The following is a 14682-nucleotide window of genomic DNA, read 5'->3' as shown; positions in this document are numbered from 1 at the left end:
TGTCTTTTCTTACACAAATGAAAACTTTTTGCTCCCTTTAAAATGTTGCAGCTGTCGTGTGCATCACCAAAAAATCAATTTCAAGGCATTACAAATCTTGCTATCCTTCTGATCATTAAAGTGCCATTGCCCCAGCACTGTATAGTCTTACTTTTGACGCCTGTCTGAAGTTGGATCCATTTCTAAGAATGGTGACTCACATATCCTCATGCTCAACTTTGGCTCAACCACACAAACTATGAAGTTAATCATCTGCTTTTGCTCCAAGGGTTTATGTTACTAGGCTCTCTCCTGGGGATCCTTGTGTTCAAACATTGCCCTTATTGTGGATGATACCTCACAGCTCAGATTCTGACTGGGCAGACTGTCATTGCCTGGTGTGAATGTGTGCATACCTGTTTCTGTGCATGTTCTGTGGCCTGCGGTACAGTACATCACAAATGAAAGGGAAATGGAAAACTAAAATAACAACATTCTCTCTGGAGACAGCTGAGAAGAAAATTGAAAGTGTGTATTGTTACACAACAGCAGAGACTATGAGTTATGCTATCATGAGAGTGGTGATCGTTTTTTTTCATTGCTTATTTTTGCAGGTTCTGTACATTTGAACTTTCAAAGTGACTAAAGTAAAGGAGTTTTCGCTTTTTACCACATAATTCCCCCACACTAACAGAGAGCCTAATTCCAGCCAGGATTCAATCACTGTCTCTCAGGCATCCCAGCAGTGGATTTCATGACTTCAGAAAGCCATCTTTATCAGTGGAGAACTCAATGCTCTGAGGTTTACTAGCAGAGTCTCACACTGGGTAATATGTTGGTAAATAATGTCCTATGGAATTCTACTATTGATAAATTCTACTATGGAACTGCGATGTGTCCTGAAAAAATCTTCTATGACAGTGGTACAGTCCATCATACCCCACCTACAGCCTTTAAAAGAGAAAAAAAAACTGACAACAACAAAGTAAGTCTGTGTTGTAATCAACTAGGTCTTGCAAACATACTTAACCTCTTCCAGCTACCAACATTACAAATGCTGTTTACACATTAGATGGTGATTTTTGGCTTCTGATATTATGGTGGAAAAAGAGCCCTGGAATCTTTGTAGAAGGACAAAAGATGGAAAGAAAGGGCAGTGTAACCATGGCCAAGAGAAGGGAAATGTTGGAGAGAGCTTTTTTCATACACTTTTTATCATTGTTTTTCCAGTCCAACAATGATCAACAAATATGAGGAGGTGTCCTGTGCCAAATCAAATCTACCTTTCTTCCAAGCATACAGGAATGTCAGTGAATTAAATATTGACATATGAAAATACCCAAAAATATGCAATCACACATATGCAGTTTGAGCAAACATAAGACAATAACCAAGTACCACAAACTACCAGGCATCATTAGCACTTCAGGTGGGGAGCTGTGTCAGCATGCGTAGGCTGCAAAGGAACAAGTAATAGGTCTATTCCATGCTTAAAAGAGAAGAAAGAAAACACAACATTTCAGCCGTGGAGCCCTCACACCTGAAGAAGGCTCCACGGCTGAAACGTTGTGTTTTCTTTCTTCTCTTTTCATCTAGTGTCATTAGCCAGTTCCTGTCAAAATAAAATAGAAATGGATAACATTCTAGAGAGAGTTTGAAATACCAAGGTACAATTTGAAACATATTTCTTCCACTACAACCACAATATTTTGGAGAGATCACTGAGCCTAACTGTTCTGGCATGTCTGTTAGCCTGCGTCCTGCTTCAGCAATGAATGCAACGGGCCACATTCTGAGGGAGATGCGGTCAATCAGGTTGCAGGAAAACCACGCTATGCTTTTTTTTTAGATCCTGAAAAGGACAAAGGGGCCATGTATATGTGTGCAGCTGGATATGTATTTGCAGGTGGCGTAGCAAATTCTTCTGAAGCCCCACTGCCTGGTGTGGACGGTAGCTGTGCATGTTGCAGCAGAATTGTACATGTGACATCAAGGGGGCATGTCATGTGTTTCAGCACTTCACTCCCTTCAGTAGCACGTGATTCCCTGAGTCCCAAAAAAGTGTGAGTTCTTTAGATGACCTGTGGACCGATCTTTCACGATGAAGAATTCCTTAAGAAGAATAGATCTCGGCCCACCATCCCAATGCCTCCATCTCAAAACGGCAACCTCCCACTGCCCTTGGTCTGCAAGGCAGTCCTTTCAAGTGCGATGACGACGCCGGGACCTACGTTGCCTATTGTACGAGCTGAACTTTTGTGCTCATCAATTCAACGCTCTTTCCATCAACTCATCTTGTCTTTTGAAGCTTCGTGTTTTGCACTCCTTTGACTATCGGCATATCGGGTGACTGCAAACACTGAAGTTCTTGCTTACGGAGTGTGGAACATTGTTTTGAAACGATCGCTGTTCTGTCATGTTGATGCCGAGTGAATCTTTCTTTGGCAACATGGGCAGGCTGACAGCAGCGCAAGCGAAAGTAATGGCAAATTTCTTGACTTATTTCTGAATGTGAATGTTCTTTAGAAAAGGGATGTGGCGTTGCTTCTCGCCCGTGTAAAGGTCACGCATTCCAGACGTGGTTATGAGCGAACAGTTGCCGCAAGTGTCTGAAAAGAGCAAGAGAGGAAGTGGCCCTGCCCCGAAACTCACGACTTTCTGATGATGAGGTTATGAGGAGGCGAGAGGTCCCTCATTTGTAAGGAATCCACAGTAACAGCTGCCGCCCTGTAGTCGTTGGTGCAGTAGGTGACTAAGCAGAACACCAGATGATATTAGAACGTTCCTGAATATAGTGGAAATAATATCCTCAGTCAGAAATGAACTTGCATCAGTCGCTTGAATTTTATTGTAATATTTCCCTAAAATTGCTTTAAAGACACACCAGAAATAAACACAATGAAGTTTAATTAATTCATGTTTATTAATCAGTGCAATTTAACAGTGTATTTTAATGTCTATAAGATTCGATCTTTTAGCTAACAGATGTAGAGCCTTAATATGCAATAGTGAGTTTTCAGAATTCCTGGGGAGCAACGAGAACAAAAATTAAATACATATTTAAATTCAGTGTATGTCTTAAATGTGATCTGGCCCCTCTGACTGTTAATTTAATAGATTTGTTGAAATTTTAATTGGGATGGTACACTTTTGAGAGTGAAAAGGGATAGGATTTGGGGATTCCGAGCATAACGTTTGTAGGCCAGTGTAAGGACTCTTTTTAAAAGTCATTATTTAAGACAGTTCTGAACAGTCTCACTTCTCTCATTCACTCACAAAGTCAGAGGAGCAGATTGTTGCAGGTAATTTCAGCTCAGTGCTGCTCCTCTGACCTTGGGAATGAGTCATAGGTAATTCAAAACAGCGTGTTGCTCGCCTCTCACTTGCTCTGCGGACCAGTCCAGTAGGAGCTGCACAGTCACTATGACTTGTGCAGTCCTACACCGCCTTGATATCAACAGGATGAGCCTCCTCTTCCGCCTGCAAGACTATCAGCACTCTGGCTGTATATTACTGGACCACAGCCACAGGACAGAGAAGGGGCAGTGTTCCTAAGAACTATCATGAATAATCACTTTTAAAAAGACGTAGAAGGTTATTTTCTTGAACGTACCCTTACATATCCCACCACAACTTAATTCTCTGTACCCCCAAATCCCCAATCTCCCTGCTTTCCCCAGAGAAACAAAAGTGTAGAGTCCTGGCACCCTTTCAAACTGTTAGGCGGTGCGGTCGGTTACAAAATAAAAGAAATTCCATTATTTAGGCATCGGCATTCCCTGACATTTCCATGGCCCAGTGTAAAACATTGGACACACACCTTTGGAAATGTCTGAGATTACACATTTTGTGGATATCAGAGATGAACGGCTGTTAATAAAGACCCCACCCTTCACAAGCACTTAAATATTCATTCAACCGCCTGGTGAAGCCATTTCCAATTGGGGCTCCTTCTGGCCAGTACCTATTCCCACAAGTAACTCCAGTCATTGGGATGCTGGAATGACAGGTGACCCAACTGGTGATGTGCTTGCATGAGCCTCAGTTAACTGGTGTCATGGGATACCAGATTATAGCGAACAACAGTCTGCAGCTTTATTTCTTCTGCCACCTGGAGATAATCAGGGACTTTACCAAGCTCCCTCGGTAACAACAGCATAGTGAGAGATATTACAGCAATCTACAGCTAGTCCATATTAGGAGAGCAGGACGGATGACCGAAGACAGTTCATCACATCCTTTTACAGAATACATTTGGTTACAAAACAGATCATGACCCTTCTGCCCTTTCTATTTCCACATAGGATCCAAGAACAGTGTAAGATTGCAAGGCTTAAGGGGTTGTTTCAGACCTTGCACAGGGAAATGTAAATATAATTGATATTAATATATTTAGAGGTCTCAGGTTTTGCAGTCTTATTTTCCAATAATAGAAAAACACAGAGACAGCAGTTAATTAGTACAAGTACACATCTCATTTCATTTCAAGTACACCTGTACTTCAACAGCGTCTGAAAGCAATGGTCGAACGGGGATTGATTTCTGTTGTTTAAGTTGTGGTATGTGTTGCCAACTAAAGTTCAAACGCTTTCTACAATCTTTCGCTGAACGTGGATCTTGTAGGTCAAACTAATGTGTCGTGACTGAGGATGCCTCTTCTTCATGTCTTCAAACAGCTTCCAGTCCATTTCGTCCAGCAGCCAGCCCTGCAGAAGAACATGCTGGATTCTAGGGAGCCACGCGATGGCCCTTACACAGGTGACGACCAGGCGGGAAGAAGGTTTCAGCAGATGAGACACGGGTCTGGAGATGTCCACCTTCACCAGGTTACTCAGGCACCCCAGACATTGGAACAATTCCTGCCAACCTCTTTCTGTGGTGTTGATGCTGTGTTCTATAATGAGTTTATGAAGTCCAAGGAAATGGCCATTTTGGGTTGCCTTTGCTAAAAAAAATATTTATATTTATTTATTACATGGAATAAGATAAGATAAGATCACTTTATTAGCCATATACAATTTCTTGCATGAGGAATTTGTCTTTTCACATACCACAGCTTGCTCTGGACAGCTAATCAAGCATTTTAATTCATTTTAATGTCATTTCCAGGAACGTTTCAAAACAGTTGTATCAACCAAGATAATGTTTTCCTGATAGATAGGTTTAAACAATATTATTTTTTGAGAATACTAATACTACTAACTTTTTATATATTTCTAATAGAAAAAACATAAATTGCATTGAAAAATAAAATGCACTATTGTTAGAAATAGAACTACTGTTTTATTACAACACAGTCCTAAATTAATAGGATAACAATTCTGTCATGCAGCTTATCAAAAATTAGAAAAAGCTCTATTTTATGATTTCCTATGCCTGATTAAAATACCTAAAAGCACTCACTTTATTTAGATCTTTTGAATGTTTTATAAACAGACATAGAATGTATCCTAAGCAATGTATTTGAAAAATTACATAGAAAACAAAAAATATGATAAAGTAGAGAGTACCATTTCACATGGGGTCGCAGGCGAGCTGGAGCCTATCCCAGCAAGTAACAGGCGTAGGGCAGGATACACCCTGGATGGCACACCAGTCCATTACAGGGCAGATGGACACACACTCACAAACAGCAGGGCTAATTAACCTACCAGCATGTGGGTGGAAGCCCACATCAACAGAGAGAGAACATACAAACGCCACACAGATAGCATCTTAGGAACTGAACCGAGGGCCCCAGCACTGACAGGTTTGATTTAGTTCTTATTTTTACACCATTTGAAAATCATACAGTAGACTTGTCATAACAAGCACTTATTCTGTTGTAGATCTATTCTAAACATAAAGGATCTCTGTACAACTTACCAAATGTGACAAGACTGTCATCGTTCAAACAGGAGTGCATTCGAAGGGACCTCAAGCACGGCAGAGTTTGACAAGCTTTAATAATCATCTCAGCTGCCTCTTTCATGCCTTTTCCAAATGGCAAATGCAAGACTTCAAGGTTTTTAAGTTTCTGCAGTGCACAAGCTGAGAACACAGATAATTAGCAGCACTTATTTACTCAGCTCTTTTCAGGACGGCCTATCCCTTCAGGACATTCAGTCTCTTTACTATACATACTGTACAAATATGTGCAAGAGCGGTGCGAGCGCAAACAGAAACACAGTAAGAGAGCCGGGCTGCAAATAAGACTAAAAGAACAGCGGAACAGACCACCTATACCCAGCCTGTTCCTCGCTAACGTACGGTCCCTAGACAACAAACTGGACAAAATAAAACTCAGGCTCACTACTCGCCAGGAAATAAAAGACTGCTGCACTCTTGTGTTTACGGAAACGTGGCTTCACACGGACTCCGCCATTCAGCTGGATGATTTTTTAACTCTCCGATCGGACAGAACAGCCGCCTCTGGTAAAAATAAAGGAAGAGGTCTGTGTATTTATGTCAACCAAGCATGGTGCAGAGATACTACAGAAATCGCTATCCACTGCTCACTCGACTTAAAATATTTAATGGTAAAATGCCGACCCTTCTACCTACCTAGGGAATTAACGTCGGTCATTATTACTGCTGTATACATACCTCCTAACGCCAATGCTAAGGAAGCAGTCAAAACGCTGTCCAAAGCTATTAGTAAACAAGAATCAACACACCCTGACGGTGTTTTTATTATTGCAGGTGATTTTAATTAGGGAAATCTGAAATCAGTCCTGCCTAGCTATAACCAACACGTTGACTGCCCCACCAGGGGAAACAACACACTTGACCTTGTTTATACTAATGTACCCGGTGCTTACAAAGTAGTACCTCACCCCCTCTTGGACAATCTGACTACATCTGCCTGTTCCTACTCCCAGCCTACAGACGACTTCTCAAATGCACCAACGCTCCAGTTATAACTGTAAAAACATGGACCAAAGAGGCAGAATCAATGGACTGTTTTGAGTGCACAGACTGGAGTGTGTTCAAAGATGCAGCCTCCCATGGATCCCACACTGATATTGATATGTATGCATCAGCAGTCACTAGCTACATCAGCAAATGTGCTGATGATGTGGTGAGCGTTAAAAAGATACGCAAACTCCCGAATCAAAAACCTTGGATGAACACTGAGATCCGCTCCCTGCTCAAAGCCCGTGATGCAGCCTTCAAATCTGGTAATGAGGAAGAACTGCGAGGGGCTAGGAAAGAAATAAGAGCTGGCATAAAATCTGCCAAGAAACAGTACAAATCCCAGATAGAACACCACTACAACACCAACACTAACCCACGACGCATGTGGCAAGACATAAATACAATCACAAGCTACAAGAGCAAAACAAGCCCTGTAAGCGCTACTGACCCCTCTCTTCCAAACAAGCTTAACACCTTCTACACACGCTTCGAAGCTCAAAACCCTGAACCAACCACCTGGACCACTGACTCCCCTACCACCCCACCCCCCAAACTATCGAACCTAGATGTGTGGAAATCACTAAGTAGAGTGAACACACATAAAGCTGCTGGACCTGATGGTATCCCTGGCCTGGTACTCAGAACATGTGCCTGGCAGATAGCTGATGTCTGTACCGACATCTTCAACATGTCCTTGGCCCAGGCCACTGTACCTAGCTGCTTCAAGGCGACCACCATCGTGCCAGTACCGAAAAAAGCAGCCCCCACATGCCTAAACGACTACCGCCCTATTGCACTCACCCCCATCATAATGAAGTGCTTTGAAAAACTACTTATTCCGCACATTAAAGCCAGCATTCCAAAAACACTGGATCCTCTCCAGTTTGCCTATCGCACAAACCGCTCCACAGAGGATGCAATCTCTATAGCTTTACACACCACACTAACCCACCTGGATAAAAGGAACACCTATACAAGAATGCTGTTCATTGACTTTAGCTCAGCATTTAACACCATCGTACCCATAAAACTTTGTACCAAACTCAGGGCTCTTGGTTTAGATACAACCCTCTGCAGCTGGATCCTAGACTTCCTCACCAGCAGACCCCAGACTGTCAGGATTGGCAACCTCACCTCCAACATACTCACCCTTAACACCGGTGCCCCTCAAGGCTGTGTGCTCAGCCCACTGCTTTACTCCCTGTTCACCCACGACTGTACTGCTAAGTTCAGCACAAACACCATCATCAAGTATGCTGACGATACCACAGTCGTGGGCCTGATCACTGACAATGATGAGACTGCCTACAGGGAGGAGATAAAACAACTCACAGACTGGTGCCGAACCAACAACCTATGTCTCAACATCAGCAAAACCAAAGAGGTGATTGTTGACTTCAGAAGACAAGGAAAAGTTCACTCCCCCACCTACATAGATGGGTCTGCGGTGGAGATGGTGAATAACTTCAAATTCCTAGGCGTTCACATCTCTAAGGACCTTACATGGACACTGAACACCTCCAGTCTCATCAAGAAGGCACAACAGCGGCTGTACTTCCTGAGAAGGCTAGAGAAAATACACCTACATCCAGTGATCCTCACCAACTTCTACAGATGTACGGTGGAGAGCATACTGACCAGCTGCATCACAGACTGGCACGGCAACTGCAGCGCATCCAACCGTAAGGCACTACAGCGGGTGGTCAAAACTGCCCAACACATCATCGGCAGTGCCTTACCATCCATCCAGGAAATATACAACACCAGGAGTCTGAAAAAAGCCACCAAAATTATGTCTGACCCCACTCACCCCAGTCATAACTTGTTTATTCCATCTGGCAGAAGGTTCCGGTCACTCCAGTCGCACACAACTAGACTCCAAAATAGCTTCTTCCCCAGAGCTGTCAAGTTGGTGACACCCCCACTCCCTTCCACCTTATTATGATCTCTCCTAACGTCCTCTTGTACCCGCAACGACTGTACTCCTACACCACCACACACACATGTAAGCCGAAATTGTACTGTTCCCTCGATACCCCAGTAAAACTGTAACAGGCATAATAATATTTAAAATTTATTAATTAACCATACTACTTTTAACCATAATATTTTTTGCACTGTTCCAAGAATTACCTTGCACTGTTTTTGTCCTGTTATATTTTCTCTGTTTGCGGAATTTTGCACAGTTTTGATTACTTGATTACATGTTATTTATGTTATGTTATTACATGTTACTGTTATTGCTATTGTGTAACTGTCTATTGTCTTATCTTCTGTCCTATTTATATACTGCACCTGAGTGACTAATGAGAAACACTTTTCATTATACTATGCACCTGTGTAAGTTTAATGACAATAAAGTTGAATTGAATTGAAGAGGGAAGTGAGTCAAGACAAGCTTGAGGTTCTTGTCTGGAGCACATTTCCAAGAATGCTGTGGGGTGTGAGCTGCTGCCCGCTGTCACTTGACCTGCTGGTGGAAGATTATTGGTCAGGTGTCAGATCACAAAGAAGAAAGCTCAAGCTTCCAAAAGTCAGTTGCTTTGCATTCTGCCATTTGAAGACAGACGGCAGATCCTCCGTTAGGCTTTGTGCAACTGAGGGACCAAGAGAAAGACACAGAGGACAGAGCTGCAAGGTTCTGGAAGTGTTTAGTATGAAGAGACTCAGGGAAACACATGTTTTATTTGTGAACAGTCACAGAGAGAGAGAGAGAGAGAGAGAGAAAGAGAGACTGGAGATAAGAGTTGTTCAGTTCTTTGAGGATGGCAATTAGCTTAGCTGCCCACTCCTGATAGTGAGGGACTGAAAAAGAGCTAGGCTTTTACTTTGGAGTTTGTTTTTTATTTCCCTGCACTAACAGTGCTGTTTCTGAGCCTTATGCCTGTATTTGCGCATGTCTGTTTCTCTGCATTAGCCTGTGTTCAAAGACTGTTACAGCAAGTCAAATGGACAGTCAAATGTTTCATCATTTGGTTTTCCATCACGGGGCACATATAGATGCCAGCTGTAGATACTTAAATGTTTTATAGACACACATACAATACAATATCTATGCGATGTATTTTAAAAAACTGATAATTCTGTCAACTAAATTCATCCATCCATTTTCTATCCATGTTATCCAGTACATAGCTGCATGGCAACTGGAATCTATCCCAGCAAGAAACACGTGCCTGACCGATACACCCTGGGTGTATCTAGATGTGCACATACCTATATAACCTACCACTGTGGGAGGACTGTGGGAGGAGACCAGAGCATCTGAAAGAAACCCACACTAAACCGGAGAGAACATGCAAACTCCCCACAGACAGAACCCAGGTCCAGAATTAAACCCAGGGCTCCAGAACTGCTAATGCAATGACAGGCAATGCCAATGTCCCAGCAATACACCCCAGGGAGCCACCGTCCCACCCATGGACAGAGCAAGCTAATTGGTTTTTGGTTAACACAATCAAGCCCAACATCCCAAAGAAATTGGAGCTGAATTGCCGAGCAAACAATCCTTTCGCCTATATTAAAAAAGTCAAAGAACTTAAGATCAAATCATAAATATGTTACAGTCTCAACGTCAATAAGACGAGTTGTTCACATGAAAGCTTCAATAACTCAGTGAGAAGTGCCTGGCTTTTTAGAAGTTACTTTCCACCTACCGAAAGCTGGCATTACTGTCAAACACTTCATCACACAGCTTCAGCACTTTCAGATTTGTGAATCTTCCAAGCTGTGCAACTGAGAAAAAAACAAAACATTACAATTAGCAGAGATCACAACAACAACTGTTAGACTGATTGTTTACTTGATAAAAGACCTCTTACCTTTTCTCTTCTATTATGTCAAGAAATAGAATACCTTCTGTACAGTTTGATCTGTGAAAAGGTTGTGCAAGGGAAATAAACCTAAAATCACAATTTATTTTACCTTTATTCACACACTGTAAAATCCGTCCTCCAAGTGAAAAACAAGTGGTGAGACACTCTGAACAGTAATTGCAAATGAAAATGAAATAATAGAAACACTGGCTGGACATTGTCAGAATGAACAGTGAAATGTGAACCAAAGAGCACAGAAGGAGACTATGAGAGAGCAGAACAAGATACCCAGGCATGTTGTTGAGGATAATGCCCTGGGTTCAAGTGTTTCATAGCAAAAGCAGTTAACTACTCGTGCAAGTAACAGTCTTATATTTCTAATTGATTTCAGATGAGTTGTAGACTTGTTTTTTTTACATGATTTTGTCAGTAATATGTGAAAAAGTCTAGGCCAGGGTGACTAGTTTTGATAACCTCTATAAAACCCACTGGTGTGGATCAGAACTGCTAGAACAACAATCTGGAATATGCAGGACAGGAGTCACTTTCCAATACAAAGCTGGACAAGAGTGGGAAATGCGCGAAAAGCTGAAACAGAAACAAAAAAACAAAAACCACCCATTAGCAGCTTCACACTGTTACTGGTGCAGACGATGACTGGCCACTCCTCCTGAAAACCACAGCCTATGGTTCTTTCACCAAGAAGGGCAGTGCAATCACGTTGCAATAATACAGCAGGATTTTTCCCAATGATAATTACTGTATATTGATTTGACCTCAGCATTGGCCTTACCTTGATTCGTTTTGGTCTTTGTATTCTTAATTTATCTGCTTGTGCCTTTTCAAACAATGCTGTGACAACTCCCAAAGTGCACTCTATTCCTTCGTCCTTTCACTTTCCATCAGCACTTTTGTAAGACTTACATTTTGTTTATTTGTAAGCATTAATGTAGCTTCTACTTGTCACACACTATCGCATTTATAAAGGGAAGTTTGTAGTTGATTACATAAACGAGTTTAGAAATTTAAGATGGAATGCAGTTAAGGCAGATATTTAGATTCATGCAGCAATATTTTTTGCATTCGTATTGCTCCAAGGTACACATCTGTTTGGTCATGTTAAGTTTTTAAAGACAAAATGGCTTGATGTTTTAGAAGAAAATGCAGTCCAAACACCCATATTTGTTTGCTCTGGCACAATATTTTTGGAATCATGTTTTGATCACCTAAAAACTGGTTCCCAGTCTTGGTCAGGAGTAGCCATTCATTCCAACAGATCTTTGTTAGTCTGACTCATCCATCCACCCTTTTTCTAACCACTTATTCCAGTTCAGGGTTAGGGTTAGCCTTGTAGCGCAGTGGCCCTGGGTTCAATTTCAGTGCTGTCTGCATGGAGTTTGCATGTTTTCCTTGTGCTCATGTGGGTTTCCTCCAGGTAATGCAGTTTCCTCCCACAGTCCACTGGCAGTGCTGGTAGGTGAACAGACCCCGATCTGAGTGTGCATGTATGTTTGTATCTGTCTGCTCTGCAGTGGGCTGGCATCCCATCCAGGGTGTATCCTGACTTACCCCTGTTACTTCCTAGATAGGCTTTGGCTTCCTCACGACCCTGTACTGTATAAAGCACTTTAGAAAATGGATGGATGGATTAACCTGATATTACCTAATATAGTGTCTTCCTCTTGTATGGTAATATTCAAGTATAGTTTCCTTAGAGTAACCACCTTACTGAATCCAACTGGTAGGGCACACAATATTCCTGGAGATGGACCCAGTACTAATTTCAGTTCCTCCAGTTTTGAAAATTTGTCCATTTGACGGAGTAGTAATTCTGGAAAATTAGAAAAGGCGGTTTATTCATTAAACTCTAAACTACTAACAGCCAACTTTCTGTAGTAAAACCGTGTTCAATATTCGTGATTTCGCTTCTTTGCACAAAAGTGTTATAAGGTTATACAATGTTATAAGACACAAGTGCGTTAACATGACTTAACATGATTCTGGAGCCGTGCATCCTGGGTAATGCTTCAGTTGTTCAGTTTCCTTCAGGAAAGCGTTAGAAGTGGCTTGTGTGTGGACCTGTTACCAGAGCAGTGCCTGTGCGTGACTCAGTGTTGTGTTGCCAGATAAAAGAAATGTTATTAAAGCAAATATCTTCAATGAATCCCTTAACTATCAGTTTCAATTTACTTTCCTGTCAGTTATTCCTGTGAGGTAATAAACGTCATTACAAGACGATAGTGCTGCATTTTTTAACAATAATAAAAATAAGATCTAAAAGAAAAGAAAATGCACACAACAATGAAAAGGAAAACTTAGTCCAGTACATGGTAATCTGTTATAAAGCAGTGATCTTATTAGCTTACACATACAATAATTAGAATTATAGGGAGGACGGAATGCTTTTCTGAAGTTTTCAGTACTCATTTTCTTTAAAAATACAAATAACTAATATCACTTATTTCTGATATAGTTATAACAAAAATAATTATGGTTTTGTGAACTGTGGAACCACACATTATTTTCCCGCAAGGCATTAAGTTCCATGTTTGAAAATGACTTCATTCAAGACAGCTGGATGAGGTCCTCCAGTCAGGAAGGGAGGCACTCCTTTACACAAAGGGATGTGGGAGCATGGAACAAGCTAAATATCCAAGTTGTTTCAACAATGGAAACCACAGGGAAGTACATTTAAAAATGAGCATGGGAGACAATAGCTCACACAAAGGGTGGTGGGATAGTTTTCTTTCAGGAAACAAATGGATGACATCCTGGGATCAATTCAGTACTAGCTACCAAATAAAAAAAGGTCAGAAAGCTGTTGTAGTGTGGTCTCATGAGGCACCAGTTCTGTAGGGGTTTTGGCATTTACTGGGACAATTATTAATTGTGGCAGTAAATCACAAAATGATTATTTTAATGGCCTTAGAATCCAACCATGCGGTATAACTCAAACAACGCACACACACAGGTGCTAATACACTAAAATACATGGATTAATACATAGAAGGTGCATGTAAATCTAACAGATCTTATTGTGAGGGTTAGCAGAATACAAAAGGTATATATTCATTCGGTTACAAAGAGTTACACATATCAAGAGGACATGCGTTGAGTATATCATTCATTCATTCATGGTTACAACTTCTACATTAGATACTCAAAACAAGTACATAACTCTTAGGAATTAAATTGATATCAACTGGTTGGGATAACAATTGAATTCTAGAGCAGTAATGCAGTGAAGTTGAATACTCATCCAATCTCTGGGGATTCAGATCTCCCCCGGACAAAGAAACAGTTGCAGGCTTGTTGCTGTCCAATCCGCGCTCTGGCTAGGTGCCAAGCGGTGCTCGGTGAGGCTGCAGAGATTCCTGCTGCGCTGCTCTCTGAAGACCGGCTAGTTAGTGCTGGCTTTAACTAACAAAGTTTGTGCATAGGAGAAAACTGACTGCTGGTTCTGAATACTGATTCAGCTGTCCACAGTTCCGACCTGTTCACGAGGCCTGCTACTGGTGCTAACCTCAGGTGGCAACCTCTGGTTACGCGCTGGCAACCTCCACTCTCGACTCTTAGAACAAGGAAAGTTCTGGCACACGGACACACTGGCCGTTACATGGTGGTCTGGGCTGAGTCTCAGGATAGTCAGGAGGCGCGCTGCGAGAATGTCCTGCGCTTCCCAACTGTTCTGGCCTGCGGGCCGTCCTGCCCTGGAATCATTCGCACCCCTGGAATTGTTCTTTTTGGAATTCTTCTTCAGGCCCTCTGTGTTGCCTGTTTTTACCTGGAGGAACTTCAGGTCGTTCATTGGCTGAAAGTTTCATGGGCATCAGAGACCCACATGGTTACTCGGCCCTACCAGTTCCTGATTGGTTGATCAAGATGAGATATGAGTAACTCATCCCTGACACTTAGGAATGCAGTCCAGATGTCCATCTGGCACTCCCTAGACAGATAGGCACCAATGGATGACCATTGATCATGATAGCCA

The 14682-nt window shown here is 41.9% G+C and overlaps 1 protein-coding gene; it reads right to left on the bottom strand.

The window, feature by feature from the left end:
- The window catches only part of LOC138242764 (zinc finger protein 271-like), a 1399044-nt gene that overhangs the window by 1372560 nt on the left and 11802 nt on the right, over nucleotides 1-14682 (bottom strand).

This window comes from Lepisosteus oculatus, chromosome 14, assembly GCF_040954835.1.
Source record: "Lepisosteus oculatus isolate fLepOcu1 chromosome 14, fLepOcu1.hap2, whole genome shotgun sequence".
Classification (NCBI taxonomy): Eukaryota; Metazoa; Chordata; class Actinopteri; order Semionotiformes; family Lepisosteidae; genus Lepisosteus; species Lepisosteus oculatus.
The sequence above is the reverse complement of the archived record's forward strand: the minus strand, read 5'-3'. Positions and strand labels throughout refer to the sequence as shown.